Source organism: Peromyscus maniculatus, chromosome 2 (assembly GCF_049852395.1).
Source record: "Peromyscus maniculatus bairdii isolate BWxNUB_F1_BW_parent chromosome 2, HU_Pman_BW_mat_3.1, whole genome shotgun sequence".
NCBI lineage: Eukaryota > Metazoa > Chordata > Mammalia > Rodentia > Cricetidae > Peromyscus > Peromyscus maniculatus.
The window spans coordinates 155,006,002-155,029,772 of record NC_134853.1 but is presented as its reverse complement, the minus strand read 5'-3'; the positions used below and the strand labels follow the sequence as shown (position 1 = coordinate 155,029,772).

General features: G+C 47.5%; 2 long non-coding RNA genes across 2 annotated transcripts; one reads left to right on the top strand and one right to left on the bottom strand.

Annotated features, from left to right (window-relative positions):
• Positions 1–339: 339 nt before the first annotated feature.
• LOC143272023 (uncharacterized) lies at positions 340–5,494 on the bottom strand. The gene is made up of 2 exons (XR_013049399.1): positions 3,559–5,494; positions 340–1,254 (listed from the first exon to the last, which is right to left on the bottom strand). It is a non-coding gene; the product is annotated as an uncharacterized LOC143272023 (long non-coding RNA).
• Positions 5,495–9,587: 4,093 nt separating this feature from the next.
• On the top strand, positions 9,588–22,963 carry LOC121827656 (uncharacterized). The gene is made up of 4 exons (XR_013049398.1): positions 9,588–10,068; positions 11,459–11,533; positions 20,821–20,928; positions 22,733–22,963. It is a non-coding gene; the product is annotated as an uncharacterized LOC121827656 (long non-coding RNA).
• Positions 22,964–23,771: the final 808 nt, after the last annotated feature.

The window sequence follows — 23,771 nt, the reverse complement described above, 5'->3', positions numbered from 1 at the left end:
CACAGCTCTTATAGCCGCTAAGGGCCTGTGCGCCTGAGAAAACTGATTCGGTCCCCAATTAACTCCTCGGAGCTGCAGCCTTCAAGCCCAGGCTCCAAACAGCAGCACCAGCTGTCCCTGCTGCAAGGAGAGGAGGCCACGGTCTGTTGGGCCAATCGTTAACTCAAGCTTCGGAGGCGAGGCCGGCCCATCGCTCTCTCACATACAACTCAGGACCGGGGAGGGAAAGCCACCGCCCACACCATTAGGAAACTGCCAGGGCAAGATCTGAACCCATGAGGTTTCACTCCTTCCTTAATCCATTTAAACTTCTGTAACAAAATGCCATAGACTGGACAGTTTATAAATAAAAGATTTATTCCCCGCAGCTCTAGAGTCTGCAAAATCCAAGGCCAAGGCACTGGCAGACCGGGTATCTGGTGCTGCCTGGCTTCCTAGTCCACAGAAGATGGTCTTTTTCACCGTGTCCGCAAATGGGAAAGGACAATGGAGTTTCTATTGAGCCTCTTTTATAAAAGGCACCAATCCCACTCCTGAGGGCCCCATCCCTACGAGGTAATCACTTCTCAAAGTTCACATCTCATGCCCGAGGCTCTAGGCTCCATCTCCAGCACCCAAGATAACCCCCAGCATATATAGGTAAGTGCAGATGTGGGGCCAGAAGACACCACAGCCAGTTCTCTCCTTCTGCTGTGGGATCCGGGGATTGAAGTCATCGGATTTGTGTGAGAAACTCTTTCACCTGCTCGGCCATCTCACCAGCCTGAGAATGAGGATTCTGACCTAAGAATTTAGGGAGCACACAAACACTCTGATGGAAGCAGCCCCAAAGCATTCAATCGGCACACTGCCTCCAAGAAATGCTGCCACAGAGAACCGAGGAAGGCAGTCTCTCCTCAGTGGACTTGGTCTGAGTGGAAAGTTCTGGGAGGCTCTGTGCTGGGCCGGGTAACCCCGTGCCCTCAGATGTCATTCTTATTGTCACACTTTCCTGACTTGGAATCTGCACATCTTTCCAACGGTTGAGGGCAGGACTTTATTTTCTCTCCCATATCTCTTGTCCTGGCAACAGCGTATGTTTCTTGATTGGATGTGCAGAAGATCATCCAGAGAACTATGCCCCAGAAAGAGTAGGGTCCTGGGGCTCCCCTGGCTTTTCAAACACAAAAGGTCTATAGACTAGTCAACTCTCAGGCGACATGAGTCGTTCAGTGGAGAAGGACGACATGAGCCTGGGAAAGCAGACGGTACATCCTGGAGGCAGAAAGAGAAACAGCTTTGCCCAGAGCCAGCCAAGGTTAAGTCATTCGGAGCAGTCTTACAGTACTTCCAAACCAACCCGAATCAAGCCAGTTTGTAGAGCCCGGGGTGCTGGCACATGCCTGTAACCCCAGCACTCAAAAGGCTGAGGCAGGAGGAGCAGGAGCTTGAGATCAGCTCGGCCCACCAAATGAAACACTGTGGGGAGAGGGAGGAAGGGAGAGGAGGGAGAGAGACAGACAGACAGACAGACAGAGACAGAGATAGAGAAACAGAGAGAGAAGAGAGGAGAGGAGAGGAGGGAGGGAGAGGGAGAGAGTGCATTTTACCTATCTCCAAATTTTTCCATGTTTTTCTTTGTGTGCACACGTATGTGAATGTGTTCCTGTGTGTGTGCACATGGGCACACATGTGGAGGCCAGACGTCAGTGTAGGTTGTCTCCCTCAAGTGCTCTCTGCCTCATTTTGGAGACAGGCTCTCTCACTGAACCTGGAACTTGCCAATTCAGTTAGCCTGGCTGGCCAGCAAGCCCCAAGCCCTTCCTGTCTCCACCCACCAGCACTGGGGGTCACAGGTGTCTTGGGGTTACCGGGGTTATGCTGCCTCACTGGGCTTTTACGTGGGCACTGGGGATCAAACTCAGGTCTTCCTGTGGCTTGTTTTGTTTTGGCAAGAACCTTACCAACTGAGCCATCTCCCAGCTCCATGCATCTCTCTTTCTCTCTCTCTCTCTCTTAAAATCACATTTAGTGTCTGTACATGTGTGTGTATGCGCTCACATGTGCCTTTGTACCATGGCATGCATGTGGAGATCAAAAGACAACTTGCAGGAGTCAGTTCTATCCACCATGCAGGTTTCAAGGACTGAACTTGGCTTGCCAGCACGCACCTTCACCCATGGAGCCATCTCTCTGGATCCCACACGTTTATTATTGTCCATATGGTGACGTCATAATTTCCAAGACTGGTCCATCACAGGGACACAGGGTTACAGAAGGGACACACTGCTCTGCTAGAGCAGTTTCAAGGCCTCCCTGCAAGGATACAGGCCTTCATCAGCTCAACCTCCCTCCTCCTGTGTCCCTTGCCACTGCATGGACCCAAATAAACTGAGGTAATTTGCTCACCCATTAGGGCCACAGAGTGAGATCCTGTCTCAAAATCCATGAAGGAAAACAAAAGAAAGAGAAGGAGAAATGGGTGTATTCCTGGTTACTCTACGCCTCCTGTGACACCTCAGTGAGCACAGGGGTGAAGTGGTCAGCCTCCACCGAGAACTGTTGTAACTACATCGCAAGACCACCACAAAGCCAATATCCGATGCAAAGCACACAGAGGTTTATTGATAACAAGCAAGCCCTGGCTTGGTCCATGTCCAACACTCATCACAGCAGGTGGAGGATGGCCCTGAGATCTCAGGGTGAGGAGTTTTTAAAGAGAAAAAAACCACGAGCAGGGTGGTATAAGCCTTGGCATCATATATATGAGTGAGGGTGCGTAATCTTTGAATTTACTAGTTAGGGATGACAGTTATCATTTTTGGGCAGGCCTGGACAAGTCCCAGGCTCTGTCCTTGGGCTGCCATGGAGGCTGGCTGGCCTAGCACATTCACACTGACCCATGCACGTAGCTCTAAGTTGGTGAGGGGTCCCAGACAGTAAACAGCTGGCTGAACCTTGAGCAGTCAGAGTATGTGCAGAAAGGGAGCTACTGCAAGGACTATCTATGTCTTTTTCTTGGCCCTCCCAGAAACTGCTTGCTCAAGTCTCAGGAAACTGAAATTGAGGCCTGATCTCTGAGGGAAGACTGACAGCCTGTTATGGTGTCTGCTTGGTCCTTTCAGAACAACTGAGCAGAAGATTAGCAGCAGCTGCAATGTGGCACTCTCTTCTCATAGACATCAAATGTAAGCCGGGCAGAGGTGGCACACACCTTTAATTCCAGAATCCTGGCACTCAAGAGCCAGAGGCAGGAGGATCTCTGAGTTCAAGTCCAGCCTGGTCTAAAGAGCAAGTTCCAGGACAGCCAAGGCTACACAGATAAACCCAGTTTTTGAGTGGGGGGAAGAGAGAGAGAGAGAGAGAGAGAGAGAGAGAGAGAGAGAGAGAGAGAGAGAAGAGAAATCAAATGTGGGGAGTGGCTGAGTTGGAAAATGGACTCCTAGCTTCCTGAAGTTGGGTGGCTAACCTGACACTGAGAAACTGAGATGGGGGTGTCTTAGGGTTTCTGTGCTGTGAAGAGACACCATGATCATGGCAACTCTTAGAAAGGAAAACATTTCATTGGAGCTCGCTTACAGTTAGAGGTTTAGTCCGTTATCATCATGGCAGAAAGCAAGGCAGCATGCAGGCAGACGTGGTGCTGGAGAAGGAGCTGTGAGTTCTACATCTTGAACCTGCAGGCAACAGGAAGTGGTCTGAGACAGTGGGTGTGGCTTGAGCATATATGAGACCTTAAAGCCTGACTCTACAGTGACACACTTCCTCCAACAAGGCCACACCTACTCCAACAAAGCCACTTCTAATAATGCCACTTCTCCTAATAATGCCACTCCCCATGAGTTTATGGGGGTCAATTACATTCAAACTACCACAGGTGGCTAGTACTGTCCCCAAAGAAAGGACTTGAATTGGAATTATCAGTCTAAAGGAAGGGCATAGTGGCTCATGCATTTAATCCCAGCACTCAAGAGGCAGAGGCAGGAGGATCTCTGTGATTTGAGGCCAGCCTGGATGGGCTATGTAGAGAGATCCTGTCTCAAGTAAAATAAAATAAAAATTTAACCAACAACAAAAAAGCAATTGTCAGTCTATCTGTGTGTGTATGGGAGTGTGCACACCATGGTGCTCATGTGGATATCAAAGAACAACTTTCAGGAGACAGTTCTCTCCCTCCGTCATGTGGGTCCCAGGTACTGAATTCATGCTGTCAAGATTGAGGGAAAGCACTTTTGTCTTCTAAGCTATTGCCCCGGGCAATAACTGGCTTTACAGTGATGCTGGGATAATGGAACTTGAAGCCAACGCTCAACAATAAAGAAAATGAAGAAGGGGCGTATGCTGGATGGTTTTGTGTCAACGTAACATAAGCTGGAGTCATCTGACAGTAGGAAACCTCGGCTGCCTCTATAAGATCAGGCTGTAGGGTGTTTTCTTAATTAGTGATTGATGGGGGTAGGCCTGGCCCATTGTGGGTGGTGCCATCCCTGGGCTGGTGGTCCTGGGTTCTATAAGAAAGCTATGAGGAGCAAACCTGTAGGCGGCACCCCTCCATGGCCTCTGCATCAGCGCCTGCCCCCAGGTTCCTGCCCTGCTTGAGTTCTTATCCTGACTTCCTTCAGTGATGGACTACAATGTGGATATATAAGCCAAATAAACCCTTTCCCGCCCAACTTGCTTTTGAATATAGTGTTTCACTGCAGCAATAGAGTAAGACAGGGAGCCAGCTCCTTGGATTCCTTCCTATCATGAATCCCCCCTAGAGTTCACTCTGTATCCAGTGGGCCATTGACCTCACTGAAGACCAAAGTTTAAACAGATGTGGTGCTGGGTGTGAAGGATCACACCTGTAATCACAGCACTTGGGAAGCTGAGGCAGGAGGATTGCTCTGAATTTGAGGGTATCCTAGGGAGTACCAGGTCACCCTGAAATATAAAACTAGACCCTACTTATAAGTAAATAATAAATAAAAGTGGTATTTATGGCTTCACGGTGGCAGTACTCATCCCATGTCTTCCCCGGGTGGTAGGTTCAGGGTTTTATTAGTGTGCTCTGAACAGTAAGGGGTAGTTATACACACTTCTCTTGTGTAACAGTGTATTTTACAATTATTTCAAGTTGAAAAAAAAATCAAATAGCCGGGTATGGTGGCAAACACCTTTAACCCAGCATTATAAAGCAGAGGTAGGTGGATCTCTGTGAGGTTGGCAGCCTCCTCACACAGCTTGGTCCAGGCCAGCCAGGGCCACATAGTAATAGTCTGTCTTAAAAGAAAATGGAAAAATGGCAGGGGTCAGGACAAGATGGCTCAATGGTTACAAGCACTTGCTGATTTGGGTCCCAGCTCCAGGGCTATCCCACATCTTGGGCCTCTGAGGGCAACCGTAGCACACACAAGTACACATACTAAAAAAATAATAAAAACCAAATCTTCTGAAAAGAGAGGACGTGAGCACATGTGTTAGGTCTGGGGTGTAGCTTAAGAGAGCACAGGCCAGGCATCAGTGCCCAGACTGTCCTTCTAAAGACCCAGCATGGGGCTCCCCCGTCCCCACCCTGGCTCACAGTACCCTCCCAGGTCTGTTTCCATTTACATAAAATGGGACCTCTCCAGGGTCCCTTCTGGTTGTAATAGTGTGGAAATCTGTAGACGTCTTTGCCACAGCAGGGAGAATAAGAACCTGAGTCTGACAGCCCGTGGGAACACCTCCCCGCTCAACAGCAAAAATGTATTTCTGTCTTGACATTCCACAATGGAAACTTAATTGCTGATAAGTGGTTGGCAACTGGTAGATGTGATTTGAGAGCTAAATCTATAACAGGCTCTGGGAGCGCCTGCTGAATGCCGGGCTCCCGGGAGGTGAAGGGGGACCCTACATTTTAGGGCACAGGGCATCAGCTTGGCTAGGGAACCCTGGGGCCAGGGATGGCAGACCCGCCCTCCACGTCCCCTCAGCAAGAAGTGGTAGCAGAGACAGCAGGTGCCAGCAGGCCACTTCTTCCCAGGCACTGTGCTGATTGCTTTCCTGGTCATGTAGTAACGTGGACAACGCTGAGGGCAGACTCGGGGAGGGCCACTGCTTTAATTCTCGTGACTGAATGACACAGATGAGATCATCCCCCGACTACAGAGGAGAAACCAAAGCACTGCTGATTGCCCAAGTCAAATCATTATGGGCTGGAGAAGTGGCTCCAAAGTTAACAGGGCTTGCTGCTCTTACAGAGGATCAAGGTTCAATTCCCAGCACCCACACTGGGTGGCTCACAACTGCCTGTGACTGGAGCCCCAGGGGATCAGAAGCCCTCTTCTGGCCTCCACAGATATACTCACACACATGGCTTGCACACACACACTGGCACATACACACAAATAAAAATAAATCTTTTAAAACATGGTTAATGTATGGTGGAGCTGGGGCCCAACCAAGCAGCCTGGCCCCAGAGCCCAGGCTCTCCCGTCCTACACTCCACTAGCTCATCTCGAAGGATCACCCCGAAAGGGTGGCAGTTGTTGTTTCGTCTTAGGGATGGTGACCAAAACTCAGGTAGATCGAGTGACGTCCTTAAGGTTCATAGCATGGAGGTGGCAGAGGCAGGATCCAACTGAAGGTTTACGTGTGGTCAAAACCCCTGCTGCTCAATGTCAGTCCATATTGCCTCCTTTGGTGAGTTTGTGACCAGCTCTCCAAGGAGCCACTGAAACAGACATTCCAGGTGTCCTCTCAGGCAAGACACATCTTTGTGCTGGAGCGGTCACTGACTCACTGTGACCTCAAGCAAGTGCTCCCAAGTCCCCTTTGTGAACAAGATACTAGGTGAGCCCTCTGGTTATGGCCAGGTCATATTCAGTGACACAGGATGAGTACAGAAGGGCTTGAACTGCTTCTGGCTCCAAGGACAGAGGTCTCCAGGGTGGAGCTGCCTGGAAGCTTGGATTTGAACCCCTGCTTGGGGCTGGAGTGCTGGGGTGCTTGCCTTGAATGCACGGCACCCTAGGTACAATCTCCAGAGCTGCAAACCAAACCACAGAAACCCTAGAAACTTTTTTTTTTTTTTGAGACAAGATCTCAAGTAGCTCAGGCTGGCCTTGGTCTACCCTGATCCTCCTGGTTCCACCTCTCAAGTGCTGGGATTGTAGGTGTGCACTACCATGCCTGGCTCAACTACCCCTCACCTCTTCTCAGAGGAGGAAGATGAAGAACAGGGATGGTGGGAGACGGTTCCACTGGTGTCTGTGGGACAATGACTGCAGATGTGGTGTGATGACAGAGGACAGAAGTGTCTTTCTCACAATTCTACTAGAGGCCAGATGCCCTCGTGAAACAAGGACTGGATGCCAGTATACACATCCTGTGTGGAGTTAAGGAACTAGATGTAGACTCTCCCCAGGTGGCTGTTTCCTAGTCTGTTCACCCACGCAAACTCACTAGACCAGATGGTGAGTACCCCTGAGGGGATGAGAGCCTGGATTCAAATCCCAACTCAGCCCTTGTCCACGTGAGCAGCTTCCTTTTTCCTCCTGTGCCCCAGTTTCCTCATCTGTGAAATGGGAACAAACTAGCACCCGTCCTTACCTGTTCTCCAGTGTGTGGTCAGAGTTCATGTACTGTTGTCTGCAAAGTGCTTAGAAGAGTGGCTGGGGCATGGGTGGGGTGAGGGTGCGGTGGGGCGGGGCGGGGGACGGGGCGGGGATGGGAACAACACTGTGAGTGCGGGCTGCTGTCCCCACCGGACCTTGCATCCCCCATGCTTGACACAGGAAATGCTGGCGAGAACAGGTGCCTTCCATGGGGATGGCAAGACGCTGGAACAGCGGTAGCCAGGGAACGGCGGTAGCCAGGGAACGGCTGCAGTCGTGGCCAAGCGCACAAGCCTCTGACGGGGACCTGGCCACACTTGTGTGACCCTGCTTCTTCCCAGAAGCAAGTCCGCTCTTTCTGCTCTCTGTCCGGCCTCAGTTGTCCCCTCTAGGTATTCCCTAGGTAGCTGCTGTCCCAGCAATCCTTCTGCTTCAGCCTCCTGAATGCTGGGATTAGGAGCATGAGTCACCACACCTGGGTCTTTTTTTTTTTTTTCCCCAAATTAGGAAACTGGGGCCTAAAGAAAATTTAAAATCTTAAAGTAGGAGACAGGCAGAGCCAGGATTTGAACTCAGGCTTGCCTCATTCTAGAGTTAGGTCTGGGTATCACAGAGCGTGAGGCTGTTTGGAGACTGTGTTAACCAGCTTTTTACCACTGTAATAAAATACAGGATGCAATGATTCAGGTTACTCATGATGAAAAGAATTCCTGCCTGTCCTGGAACTCCTTCTGTAGACCATGCTGGCCTTGAACTCACAGAGATCCGCTTGCCTCTGCCTCCAGAGTGCTGGGATCAAAGGCATGTGCCACCACACCAGGACAAAAGAGATTTCTTCAGCCCACAGTTTTGAAGATTCAAAATTCAGGATCAGATAGTTCCATTTGGTCTCTGGAGAAGGTACCATGGAATGTCAAGGCAGAGTACGTGCTCACATGGGGAACCAAGGAACCAAGCGGGGCGGGAGCCAGGCTCACTCCTTCAATGAGAACCTCCCAGCAAGAGGCAACTTCATCCTTTTCCAAAGCAGAGAACCCTACCAGATTGACTGTCCCAGCTCTGATCATCTTTAAGAGCGGTAGGAGCTCCAGCAATTGAGAAGCTGAGGCAGGGGGATTGCTATGAGTTTGAGGCCATCCTCAGAGGAAAACTCTATTTTAAAAATAAAACAATAGAAAGAGAAGGAAAGGGAAAGAGAGAGGAGGGAGGGAGGGAGGGAGGGAGGGAGGGAGGGATGGAGGGAGGGAGGGAGGGAGTGAACGAGCATGCCAGCTAGTAGAGCACTTGCTTAGCATGTATAAGGTTCTGCATTCAAACTTCAGCACTAAAAAATAGTTTAAAATGGTTAAAAAAAATTATATAGATTTGGGGGCTAGGGAGAAGTAAAGCGCTTGCTACACTAGCTTAAGGACCAGAGTTTGAGTTCCCAGAACCCATTTAAAAAGCTAGACAGGGTAGTGTGCTCCAGCCCAGATCAATGCAAACAGCCCTGGTTAGCTGATGGGGGGAGAGAGTAGGAACTCCACCCCAAGCTGAAAGCCAACACTCCTGCTTGGGAACTGCTTTCCTCCTCTCAAAGGTCAGTCCTCCCACAGAGAGAAATTGGTATTCTGTGTGTGTGTGTGTGTGTGTGTGTGTGTGTGTGTGTGTGTGTGTGTGTGTCGGTGCCCCTGTCCGTCCTTGTCCCATCCCCCGCCCCTTTCAATCCTATTTGCCGGGAGATAACAGCTCCCGATTTGTTAAGCCAAAGTGGCTTTCCCCTGCTCGAACTGAATCCCATCACAAGGCATCCTCAAATGAGGAGACATAAAAATGTGTCCTGCCCCGAGCTCTGTTTTCACTTCTTGTCTGCTGGGGGAGGGGGTGGGAGGGTGAAGGGATGGGGAGGGGGGTGTTGGGGGTTTGGGGGTGGGGAGCGGCTGTGGTTCCCGGCTGCCTTGTCCCTTCCCTGGCACTGTCTTCTGAGTACAAGAAGCACAGTGAGGTTTTATACGGCATTTCTCGAGAAAGCCTCTGCTGTACCTAGGATCAAACCACGAACCACGATGCTCCAAAGACGGATCTACACCTCTCCAGCACTGAAGGAAGCTGAGGCCATGGAAAGCTGCGCCCCTGTTGCCCGCAGCTCACAGGTGACCAGGAAGGAAGAGCATTAGAACAACCTGCTGATTGGCTGACTCCTCACCAATTTGAGTTCCACCAACAGGCACGGATTAACCTAACTCCCTACCACCATCAAGGCCACCGTGAGACAGACCCAATACAGCCAGGTCAGGTGGTGAGGTGCTGGCCATGACCTCTTTTTGATCTGTCGGGAACTGCCAGCATAAGGAACGATCTGGAAAACTAAATCCGCCATGTTTTAGAACTTTCCTGTTTCTCTAACCTTTCTTTCTTTGGCCCAGCCCTACCAGAGAAAGGAGCTGCTGAAGCTGAAGACTGTCTCCACTTTCAGCCTTTAGGCTGAGGGTCACAAGTCTCAAATGCAAGTTCTACATTTAGTTTTGAGGTAATGCAATTTTGGAGCTGACAAAATGGCTCAGTGGGTAGAGGTTGGCCACAAGACTGATGACTTGAGTTCAGTTCTGGGAATCCACATTACCATGTGGAAAGACCTGGAAGAATCTACATTACCGTGTGGGAAGGACCAAGTCCTGGAAGTTATGCTCTGACTTCCACACACATGCCATGGCATACACCCCCAACACACACATTTAGACAAATGTAAAGAGAAGTTACAAGATGACGTGATTTGGGGGCTGTAAGATGGTTTGGCAGACAAAAGCACTTGCCATATGAACCAGATGACCTGAGTTCGATCTGCAGGCTCCACACTGAGTTCAGTCTTTAGAATCTATGGAAGGAGTGAACCAACTCCCCCGAGTTGTCTTCTCATCACACACACACACCAATAATACTAAATAAATAAGTTTAAGGTGACCACAGAGATGGCTTGGCAGTTAAGAGCTTGTTTGGTTCCCAACACCCACGTGGCTACTCACAACAGCCTGTAACTACAGTCCCAGGGGTGCAACACCCTCTCCTGGACTGCATGTGTGTTACATGCACGTGGTACAGACAAAACCCCATACACATAAAATGAAAACAAAATAAATTTTTAAAAAATTTTACTTAAGCCAGGTGTGGTGGCTCATGCTTTTAATCCCAGCACTTAGGAGGCAAAGGCCAATGGATCTCTGAATTTGAGGCCAGCCTGGTCTACAAAGCAAGTTCCAGGACAGCCAGAGCTACACAGAGAAACACCGTCTCAAAAAAACCAAAATATTAAAAAACAAAATTAATTAAAAATAATAAAAAATATTTACATGTAATGCAATTTACCTCCCTAGATCTTAGCTCTCCCATCTGCCAAGAGAACAGAACAAGACAAAACTACTGGGATTTCTATTCATATTATCCCATCCCCCACTCACCCACCATGCAGTAGGCATCATTATAGCTCCATGAACCTGACTGGATGAAAACTCCTGTCCTATTGCTGGCCTGACCATCCCCCTCCTCAGAATCTGTTTCTTCATCTGCTGTGGGATAGAGCAGATAGAATTTAAGACATTTCAAAGAAAGGATCCTAGTTAGAGGCACATTACACATTGAAAGGATGGGACAGACATAAAAGATAATCCCAGCACATGGGAGATAGGAATGGGAGGGCCAGGTCATCCTAGGATACATAGAGGGCTAAAGGTTAGCCTGGGCTATTTGAGAAGCTATCTGGGTGTAGTTTGAATGTAATTGGACCACATAAGCTCATAGGGAGCAGCACTATTAGGAGGTGTGGCCTTGTTGGAGGAAGTGTGTCACTGTGGGGGCAGACTCTGAGGTCTCCTTTGCTCAAGCTGACTCAGTGGGACTCTCAGACCACTTTCTGTTGCCTGCAGGTCAAGATGTACCTTCTCCAGCACCATGTCTGCCTGCATGCCACCATGATGTTAATGAACTAAACCTCTGAAAATGTAAGCCACCCCAATTAAATGTTTTTCCTTTATAAAAGTTGCCATAGTCTAGCTGGGTGGCAGCAGCACATGCCTTTAATTCCAGCACTTGGGAGGCAGAGCCAGGAGGATCTCTGTGAGTTCAAGGTCAGCCTGGTCTACAGAGTGAGATCCAGGACAGGCACCAAAACTACACAGAGAAACCCTGTCTTGAAAAATTAAAAAAAAAAAAAAAAAGAGTTGCCATGGTCATGGTGTCTCCATGCAATAGAAACCCTAACTAAGAGAGAAGTTGGTACCAGGGACTAGGGTACTGCTGTGCTAGGCCACACCAGGCTTTTGTTTAAAGGAATATGGACCTTGGGAGTGGATTAGAAAAACCACTAAACACTGTAAGTGCTACTTAATGGGCCAGGCTAATAGGAGCTGGGAAAGACTATGAGGCCTGGCTCAAGAGGTTTCAGAGGAGAAGAGTTTTAGTATGTTGCCTAGAAATATTTTTTGGTGAAGAATGTGGATGCCTTTTGCCCTTGTCCAAAGAGTCTGCCTGAGGCTAAAGTGAAGAGATTTGAATTCATTCCATTGGCAGAGGAAATCTTAAAACGGCCTACTAGAGACTCTGTGTGTTATTAGCAGTAACTCTAATGAAGATTTATAATGAAAAGGAGCAAGCTGAGCAAGGAAAAACACAACATGTACAATTTGAGGAGAAAAGAAACACCAGGAAGTTGATTGGTGCTAAGTCTTGTGTTCAAGGAGATAAACAGATTAAGAAATGGAATAAATGACCTCAAGGCAAGAGCCTATCCAGCTAAATTTCTAAATTGTGAAAAGGAATTAAAGAGAAGTTTAGAGCTGGGTGTGGTGGTACACACCTTTAATCCCAGCTCTCAGAAGGAAGAGGCTGGCAGATTTCTGAGTTTAAGGCCAGCCTGATCTACAGAGCAAATTCCAGAATGGCCAAGCTTAGGCAGTGGAGTAAATCATCAAAAACAGAAAGCTGGTGAAGATGTAACTGAACGACATTACATGGGTACATGTTCCAGCCCCAGCAAGCAGCAGAACTTGGCCGCTTTGACCACATGGTTCTGGCTTTAGAGTCAAGGATTGAAGAAAGGCATTATTATGGAATCTCCATCTGCGACTAAAGAAAGCCTCTGAGGCCAGGCATGTGTCAGATGTCCTTGAATGGAGGCATAAAGGGACCATTACTTGAAGCTGTGAAGACGAAGCCTGGACTGCCCTGGAGACCCCAAGATGTTGTAGGTACCAGAGCTGTGGGATACCTGCCAGGAATGCTGCTAACAGGGAATGGAACCAGCCCAAAAGAAAGAAGTGTGTTGCCGTCAACAAAGCCGAAAAGAGTTGGAGATCTGAAGAGTTTTGACATGAGACATGGAGATGCAAAGTTCAGAGTTTGTTGTTTGTTTTTTACTCTTTTGGGGGGCCCACCACCCGGCTCGCAAATAAATCACACACAGAGGCTTATTCTTAATTATGATTGCCCGGCCTTAGCTTGGCTTAGTTTCTTGCCAGCTTTCCTTAGCTTAACTCATCCTATCTACCTTTTGTCTCTGGGCTTTTCCCGTTCTCTTACTTCTGTAAATCTTACTCTTACTCCATGGCTTGCTGTGTAGCTGGGTCGCTGGCCCCTGAAGTCCTCCTCCTTCTCTGGCTATTTCTTTCCCCTCCCAGATTTCTCCTTCTAATTATCCTCTCTGCCTGCCAGCCCACCCATCCTCTCTCCTTCCTTGCTATTGGCCATTCAGCTGTTTATTAGACCATCAGGTGTTTTAGACAGGCACAGTAACACAGCTTCACAGATTTTTAACAAATGCAACATAAAAGTAAACCTTAAAATAATATTCTACTACAGGAGTTTGCTCAGCTGGTTTTTGGCCTTGCTTTGGTTCAGTATTCCCTCATTGTGCTTCCTTTTCCTATGCTTTGGGACAGTAATGTATATCCTGTGCCATTATATGTTGGAAGTATGTCATCTGGGTTTTTTATTTTGATTTTACAGGGGATTACAGTTAAGAGATTGCATGAATCTCAGAAGAGACTTTGAACTTTGGACTTTAAAACATTGTTGAGACTATGATAGACTATGGGGACTTTTGAAATTGGACTGAATGCATTTTGCATTATGATATGGTTACAAGTTTATGAGGGCCAGGGAGTGGAATGTGGTAGTTTGAATGTATTTGGCTCACATAAGTTCATAGGGAGTGGCACTATTAGGAGGTGTGGCCTTGTTGAAATAGGTGTGTCACTGTGGGGGGGGGTTTGGAGGTCTCGTTTGCCTTCAGGTCAAGATGTAGGACTCTCAGCTCCTTCTCTAGCACCATGTCTGCCTGCACACTACCATGTCACACCATGATGATAATGGACTAAACTCACAGAGATCCGCCTGGCTCTGCCTCCCGAGTGCTGGGATTAAAGGCGTGCGCCACCACCGCCCGGCCAGTTACACTAAATTTAATAGAAGAGAAAGTAGGAAGTACTCTTGCACGCATTGGCACAGGAGATCACTTCCTAAATATAACACCAGTAGAACAGACACTGAGAACAACAATTAATAAATGCTCTTGAAACTGAGAAACTTTTGTAGGGCAAAAGACACGGTCAATAAGACAAAAAGACAGCCAACAGAATGGGAAAAGATCTTCACCAACCCCACTTCTGACAGAGGACTGATCTCCAAAGTATATAAAGAACTCAAGGGTTGGGGATTTAGCTCAGTGGTAGAGTGCTTGCCTACCATGCACAAGGCCCTGGGTTCGGTCCTCAGCTCTGACAAAAAAAAAAAAAAAAAAAAAAAAAAAAAACTCAAGAAACTAGACATCAAAATACTGAACAATCCAATTTAAAAAATGGGCTAAAGAGCTAAACAGAGAATTCTCAAAAGAAGAATCTCAAATGGCTGAAAGACATTTAAAGAAATGCTCAACATCCTTAGTCATCAGAAAAATGCAAATCAAAATGATTCTGAGATACCACCTTACACCTGTCAGAATGGCCATGATCAATAACACTAATGACAATCTATGTTGGAGAGGATGTGGAGCAAAGGGAACACTCCTCCACTGTTGGTGGGAGTGCAAGCTTGTACAACCACTGTGGAAATCAGTATGGAGGTTTCTCAGAAAATTGGAAATCAGTCTACCTCAAGATCCAGCCATACCACTCTTGGGCATATACCCAAGGAATTCTCAATCATACCACAAAGATACATGATCAACTATGTTCATAGCAGCACTATATGTAATAGCCAGAACCTGGAAACAACCTAGATGTCCGTCAACTGAAGAATGGATTAAGAAAATGTGGTACATATACACAATGGAGTACTACTCAGCAGAGAAAAACAATGACAGCATGAAATTTGCAAGCAAATGGATGGAACTAGAAAATATCATCCTGAGTGAGGTAACCCAAACCCAGAAGGACAAACATGGTATGTACTCACTCATAAGTGGATTCTAGCAAAGAACAATCAGACTGCAACCCACAGATCCAGGGAGGCTACATAGCAGGGGGGACCCTAGGATGACTGTGGCTTATAATAAGTTTTGGTTTTACTTAATCACTGGGCAAGCTTCAGTGAAACATTTCACTATTAGGATAAGAATTTGTACTGTATCAAGCGGATAATAAATAAATAAATAAATAAATAAATAAATAAATAAATAAATAAATAAAATGAAAAAAAAGAGAGCAGCCAGCATTTCCTGAGGGCTCACCTCATGAGAAGTCTGCTACCACACAGAGCTTCCTTATGCAACAACCCGTGAGTAATTGTATGACGTCCATGGAGAGGTTATGTCACTTGCCAGATGAGGGCAGGAACTCAGAGTCTGTCTACTTTGCCTTATGTTTGTCCACTGAGGTTCCCCCAGGGAACTGTTCATTTCCAGATGGTTCCAGCCTGTCACTGTTCTACCACATGAGTCCACTGGGCCCTGCAGTTGCCAACGTCACCACTCAAACAGGCCAACCGCAGAGTGACTTCAGGTGTGTCTCTAGAAGCTTTGGAAACTTCAAAGCAGAGGTGGCGCTGGCTGCAGAAGGACTGAGTCAGGGTCTCATTCCTCTTGGTGCGCCTCACTGACAGCTGTGTAGTCTGATTTCAACTGTTGACTGGAATGAGAGATGCCTAGGATGTGAGGAGAGCACACCCTGGGTGTGAGGGCATCCCTCCCCCCTCAGTTCTCCCCCAGTGGAATGTGGGTGGCACCAACCAAGAGGCTAAGGGCTGGGATGGAATTGGGGGGTGGGGGACGGGAAGAGGCTGCTAACACAGGCATGCTCTCTCAGTCCCAGCTGTTGTGAAATGAGCAGCTTTTCTCAACCAACCCCTCTCCGATGCACAAAGCAACAGGACCAGCCTCTGAAACCCAGAATCAAGTCGTCTTTCCTCCCATATATTAACTGTTCTCATCCCCGCCATGAAGTCCCCGCAGAAGCGACTTATTCGGGCTCATAGTTCAGAAGGCATGGTGTACCAAAGCAAGGAAGTTGTGACCGCTGGAGGGGCTCAGTCCCCATGGCAGCAGGGCTTGTATCATGGCTCCTTCACATCTGGTGGATCATGAAACAGAGCAAGTCAACAGTATGGCCAGGCTATCACTCTCAGATGCCCGCCTTTGCCTTCAGTGACCTACTTCTGCCAGCTGTGACCTACTTCTTCCAGCTGTGCCTCCAACCCCACATGTTCCACATCTTGTGTCATGGAGGCTGGGAAGATGAATCAGTTAATGAGGACCTGAGCTCCAACCCCTAGCACACATATAAAAAGCTATAAACAGCAGTACATGCCTATGATTTCAGCACTGGGAGGCAGAGACAGCAGGATCCCTAGGGCTGGCTGGCCGGCAAGCCTACGGAGTTCCGGGTTTAGTGAGAGACCCTGTCTCAAAAAATGAAGTGGAGAGGGATTGAGGTAGACACCTGACATTGATCTCTTCCCTCAGCCTCTGCATGCCCACGTGCGCGCACGCGCGCGCGTGTGTGCACACACACACACACACAAAACAAGCAATGGCAAAGAAGAATGGTGTTGGTGTCGCCAACTGGGTGACCAAACAAATGTTCAAATGCAAAGTGTGTGGTAGGGGTGTCTCAGTCAGGGTTCTATTGCTGTGAAGAGACACCATGACCACGGCAACTCTTACAAAGGAAAGCATTTCATTGGAGTGTCTCACTTACAGTTCAGAGGTTCAGTCCATCATCATCGTGGTGGGACATGGTGGGGTGCAGGCAGACATGGTGCTGGAGAGGCAGCTGAGTGTCCTACATCTTGCAGGCAACAGGCAGTTATCTGAGACACTGGATAGTGGTATCTTGAGCATGTATGAGACCTCAAAGCCCACCTCCACAGTGACTCACTTCCTCCAACGAGACCACACCTACTACTACACAGGCCACACCTCCCAATAGAACCATTCCCTTTGGGGGCCATTTTCTTTCACACCATCAAAGGGAGCAAGGACATCTCTATTTAAACCATAGTATCTAGTTTAACCTGTTCCTCTCAGACATTGCCGTTCTACAAAAAGTCAGACTAACACAGCAGCCCATGTTCAAGGACCGTTTTTTACAAAAGGTAAAATCATGGTTCCCATTCAGATATAAAACAGATACATCTTAAATATCTTCCTTAATTCATTATTGAGAGAAGCAGAAGATGTTAAAAACTAACTCAAAGGAAAATCCAAATGACAGATGCTATGTACCAGGAGTTTGGACATAATGGAAGCTTAGCGGCTTCTTCTGCAGTCAGGGGAAGCCAATGGCATCTCTGCTGGACAGAGTCTGCATGTCAACAGACAGGAGCTATTTCTCTTCGTTGGTTCCCTACAGTTTACATATTTCAGACTGGATGTAGCTCAACAGAGTTTCTGCATATGTAAGGCCCTGTTTTGATCCCCTGCGTTACAAAAGAAAAATGAAAACCAAAAATGTTTTCAACAGCACTTGGGAGATTGAGGCAGGAGGGTCATGAGTTTGAGGCCAGCCTGATCTAATTAGTGGGTTTAAGAACAGCTTGGCTGGGGCTGGGGATTTAGCTCAGTGGTAGAGCGCTTGCCTAGCAAGTGCAAGGCCCTGGGTTAGGTCCTCAGCTCCGAAACAAAAAACCAGCTTAGCTACAGAATATGACCCTGTCTCAAAACAAACAAACAAACAAAATGAACAAACAAAACAAAACAGGGAGCTGGAGAGATGGGTCTGAATGCTCCATCTTTAGGACCTCTAGCACCCATAAATACCTGGGTGTGCATCTGTATTCCCAGTGATGAGGAGGAGAGAGGTAGATTCCTGGAGTTTGGTGGCCAGCCAGCTTGCCTGAACTGTGAAGTTCCACATTCAGTGAGAGCCCTGTCTGAAATAGTGAGGTGGAAAGAAGAGTAAGGTGGACAGCGTGAGCCTCCTCACACGCTTGTCACTGTGACTGAGCACATGACAAGAAAGGCCTCTTTTGCCCCTTGTGGGGATAGAGTCCATTATTGAAGTGGGGGGTCAGTAAGAGGAGCAGGCAGCTGTGTGGGCAGAGACTGGCTCATACTGGACATCAGGAAGCAGAAAGTAGGGACTTCGGAGAATGGCTTTCTCTTCTGTTCCCTTTCATTCAGTCTGAGATTGAGGACTGTTCGAATTCAGAATGGGTCTTCTCTCAGCTAATCCTCTCTAGAAACGCCCCCATAGATACATTCACGAAGGTCCCAGGTGTTTATTAATTCAATCAAGTTGACAGTCAAAACTTAACCATCACTCTATCCATCAATGGCTTGATGCCTCAAGCCTAGGGGTGCAGTGGTCTCTAGAATGATAGAAGAGTCAAGGAAATGATTTTCCCTGGAACCCCCAGGAACATTGCTCTACCAGAATCTTGACTCAGTGAGACACATTTTGAACTTCTGGCTTCCAGAGCTACATGCGTGCGTGCATGCATGCATGCATGCATGCATATCACACTCGGGGCCTTGTGCCATGCTAAGCACATACTCTACCCCTGAGTACGTACCTTCTACTAAACTGCACCCCAGCAGAGTTTGTGTTATTTTCAGTCACCAGGTTATCACAGTGATACTAGAAAATGATACACCCTCATTGATCAAAACAATATTGCAGCCAGGCATGGTGGTGCACATCTTTAATGCCAGCACTCGGGAGGCAGAGGCAGGAGGATCTCTGTGAGTTTGAAGCCAGCCTGGTCTACAAAGCGAGTTTCAAGACAGCCAGGACTGTTACACAGAGAAATCCTGTCTTGAAAAACAACAAAACAAAAGGACAACAACAAAATATCTTGTGGGAAAGTTATTCTTGCCTACAAAATTAGACTGTATTTGGCCAGGCAATGGTGGCGCACGCCTTTAATCCCAGCACTTGGGAGGCAGAGGCAGGCAGAGCTCTGTGAGTTGGAGGCCAGCCTGGTCTACAGAGCAAGATCCAGGACAGCCAGAGCTACACAGAGAAACCCTGCCTCAAAAAACCAAAAAGAGAAAAAATTAGGCTGCACTTTTGGCTTGACTTGATTGTGGAGAAAGGCACAGAGAGAATGTTAACGTACAGACACCTATTGCTGCACATTTGAATGAGGATCTCAGTTCGGGTGGATTCCTTTCTTTCCCTGTAGTCCTGGGCTGACCCCAAGTGACCTTCCTTACCCACATATTAGACCAGGAGGTTGTAAGAGAGTCCTGATGGCAGAGATGCCATGAAAGTCCAACTTGTTTCTTTGGGACCAGTCACCGCTGATTCAGTCAGCAGGATCTCAAGCAGGACAAGGCGAGGCCACAGAGGCAAACAACGATTTTCTCGTTGTTACCATTAGAATCTGGTAAAGAGGAGGCCATTGCTGATAAACTTATGGAATTAACAATGAATAAAGACTTAGTAAAAGTTGCCAGGGAAAGGGGAGAAAGAAATGGACCAATAAGAATAAGATTTTTTTCCTTTTTTCCCCCAGTACTGGAAACCAAACCTAGGTCATTTTACCGACTCCCAGTACAATGTACGGCTTCTCAGCATCTCATTTCAGCTTACAGAGTGTACTAACACAAAACAAAACAAAAACACTCCCTTATGTACCCAGGAAAAGTTTTAAAGGCATCAATAATATTTCAAACTGCCACCTCCCCTCAACCATTCATTCAGTCCTGTGTGCTTCTTTTGGCCGAGGAAAAGTGAGACAAGGCCCCAGGTAGCCCATCCTGGCCTTGAACTCCCTACATAGCAGAAGATGAGCTTGAATTCTACTCCCTCAACTTCCTAAATGCTGGGATTACACACAGGTGTGTGCCACTGTGCCTGGGTCACATGTAATTAATTCTTAATTCTGGCTCTTGAGGTAGAAACCTAATGACATCGTCACCTACTTCTGGTCTGAAGCGTCCTAACTCTCCATGCTGGTACAGTCTGGAGGCTGTCTAAGCGATAACCACTGAGCTTACTGTTGAGCCAACGGAAAATCCTCTGGGTAAAATAAGATCTCTCTGTGGATGACCTCACAGTAGGACACAACCTTCTTGTATTTGCTCCCAGAGTGTGGCAATCACAGTTCCTTGATTGCAACTTTACAGAAAGAAACAAAATTAATTAAGTAGACCTAGAGTCCAGGAGCCATTCCTTTTCTGTTTTTTGTGGTGCTGGGGGCCAAGCCCCGAACTGTGCATGCCAAGCACATGGTCTACCCCAAAGCTACAGCCTGAGCTATATGTCTGAGCTCCCTGAATTTGCACCTGACATGGTGCCCACGTTCTAAAGAGATACAGCTTGCAGCTTCCATCAAGTCCTCTGAGAAAGCTGTGTCTTCAACAAGACTAGTGATGGGATGGCTGCACCGGATGGGATGGCTGCACCGGATGGGCTCTGAAAACTCCTCCCCTTCTCTCAAGAACGACCCCAGCCTCTTTGAGAGAGCTGGGACAACTTGGAGCTCCAGCAATCTCCTCCATTCTCCTCCTTGACAATGAACACACCTCTCCTGGCCTTCCGAACAAGCTCCTTGGGCCACTGTTGGGTGGCTGTGATATTAGTATTTCAATACACTTCAACATATGCTACTTTTCCCCCTGAGACAGGGTTTCTCTGTGTAACAGTCCTAGCTGTCCTGGAACTTGCTTTGTAGACCAGGCTGCCTCGAATTCACAGTATAAGTTACTTTTGTCACTGAAAACTGCCACAGATTTTTCTTACCTCATTATTTCCACCTTCCAAGATCTAAATCTGACCTTTATATTTGGATTCATCAATGCTATGAAAGAAGAATGTGGACTTTATATGGCTCATATAAATCTGTTTTTCAGGCTTGTTACTGACCAGAAAGCTGGGATGACATGGCATTTGAATAATTATGATAGCATTGGATTATAAGCCATAGAACAATGCACGCGTCCCAGCATCGTACTGACATGGTGAGTGAGATGGAAAGCACTTCTTAGAGAATGTCAAAAGCTCAGGAGTACAGAGAAAATGATGCCGACAAGGAACGTGACCTAACAAGCTATCCTTACAACTCACTTAGCAATCACAATCTGGCAAGCACTATTCTTTTGGTTTGTTTTGTTTTGGTTTGGTTTTTCGAGACAGGGTTTCTCTAAGTAGTTTTGGTGCCTATCCTGGATCTCACTCTGTAGACCAGGCTGGCCTTGAACTCTCAGAGATCCTCCTGCCTCTGCCTCCTGAGTTCTGGGATTAAAGGCATTCACCACCATTGACCACTCACATTTTTTTTAAAGATTTATTTATTTTTACTTGTAACTATATATATATTTGTGTATGTACATATGAGTGCAGGTTCCCTGAGTCCAAAGGTATCAGTCCCTGGAGGTGAAGTCACAGGCAGTTGTGAGCTACTTGATGTGGGTGCTGAACTCAGGTCCTCTGCTAGAGCAGTATATATGCTAAGCCAGTGAACCATTCTCCAGATTTTCTCCTCACTTGGTAAGACAAAGTCTCTCTGAACCTGGAGCACACTGACTCAGAAGGATGGGCTGGCCAGCGAACCCAGGGACCCTCTTGCCTCAGCATCCGTCCCCAGAGCTCCAGTGACAAGCAAAGGCTGCTGCTGTAGGCCAGGTTAACTGCAAACTTGCAACTATCCTCCGGCTTCAGCTTCTCAAGTGCTGGGATGACAGACAGGCATTACCATGCCTGGCTCGCAAACACCATCTTAGCCAAGTAATTGAAGCCAACATCACCAGCCAGGCAGTGATGGCAGCACATGCCTGTAATCCCAGCACTCAGGAGGCAGAGGCAGACAGATCTCTGAGTTCCAGGAAGCTAGGACTACACAGAAAAGCCCTGTCTCTGAAAAAAAAAAATCAAACAAACAAAAAACCCTAAACAAACAAAAGGCTAACATCACCAATATGTCTTCTGATATGAAGCACAGAGAACCCAGGATCACTTCTGTGGAGTTCCTGGTAAATACACAGACATGACCTTAACTCAGTCACAGATTCACCAGGACCAGGCCAGACAACCTACAAAATCTAGAAAATAGCACATGAAAGGCTAAAGAGGACCTGGGACTGAAAGAGACTAATGGCTGGGCTGGGGAAGACAGCTTAACGGAAGGATGCTGGGCTGAGAGGCACAAGACCCTGGGTGTGATGCCAGGTGAAGGAGTGTGTACCATAGATAGAGAATAGGAGGCCCCAGGTTTATGACCCATCACCACACACATAAATAAGTCATTTAAGAAATATTTCAAACCTAAGAATCCTGCCCCTGCCCCTAGTACACACACAGCACGTTGATACATGTTAATAGCTTAAGTCACTATTAGTCTCCTGAAGACTGTATGTAGATTAAAATGTTAAGGAAGGGGCCTGGAGAGATGGCTCAGAAGTTAAGAGCACTGGCTGCTTTTGTAGAGGACCTGGGTTCTATTCCCAGCACCCACAGAGTGGCTCCCACCTGTCTCTGTAACTCTAGTTCCAGGGGACCTGAGGCCTTCTACCAGGCACACAAGTAGTGTACAAACATGCAAGCAAAACATCCATACACTTAAAATAAAAATAAATAAAATTTTAGGAGTGTTGAGGGCAGTCAGAGTGTAGTATGTGAGTATGAAGATTTCTTTCATAAAGCGATAGCAAGGTCACATTATGGGCACAAGCTTCCTTCCTGCCTGCCGGGTTTTCAGCTAGAGGGTTAATGTGCAGACACCACCTGCTTCAGAGACTCACACGGCTTCTCCCACGTCCCTTTCAGCTCTAGACTGATGCCCCACTTTCCATGGGAGAAGGAGCAATTGAGAGAGAAAAAAGTGTGTAAGGGACGCCAGCAGCAGGAGGAAGTAGGAAAGCCAAGAGGCTCATCTTCAAACCAGAAGCTTCCTTCTCCCAACCGCCACCCTCAGCAGCTCCCCACCAGGGACAAAAGCACAGAAGTTCCCTCACCTAAGAATAAAATATTCCGCCATTCTTCTTGGGGGACAATTACGGAGTGTTTCAGGTTGTGTCAATGATTACTTGCTATTGCTCTGCAACTCCAAATAACTTTAAGTTCCCATAGCAACACGCTCAGCTTTGGAAGCTGACATTGTTCCCTAATCCATGTGGGAAGGAACAAGAGTGGCTTCTGGAAAACTCACAGCAAGTGGGGGGACCATGTCAGGAGGGTGGAGGGTGGGGACAGTGACCAAGGATTGTAATTTTGTCTAGCCAAAGACAGTGGACCGTTCTTGAGCAACATTGAGTGCCTAACCAATCAGTCATTCTGGATGGACCCCAGAGAGTCCGCCAAGACAGAGGCTTTGGAGAACATGAAGCTTTGTGATGCTCGGCAGGACCAAGGCCAGAGGTGACTGCCCTGCGCTCAAGTCTGAGAATCGTCAATTAAAGTCCAAGTCTTCTAAAGAGGATTTCATGGAGAAGATGTTTGAAACTCAAAAGAAATACGTTGGCAGATGAATGTTATGGTTGATCACAGGCCGAATTATTTGAGGGTCATGTGCTAATGCCTGCTACTTGCTATACATGAAAATGATTCTTTGCTCAGAGCACCTTAGACAGCAAATATGGAGGTTTCTCTGCACCGACTGGTGACTGACTCTCCATATTATAGAACACTGGGTGTCCAATGACTCCATTCTGTCACTACCCTTAGCACAGACCCCACAGGGCAAGGGTCCCTCAAGTCTATTCAGTTCCAAATGTCGGTCCCATGTTTTTTCTGGACTGGCTACACATGCAGGGTTCCCCAAGCCTCTCTTTGGCTTCAATAATTTGCTAGATGGGATCATGGAATT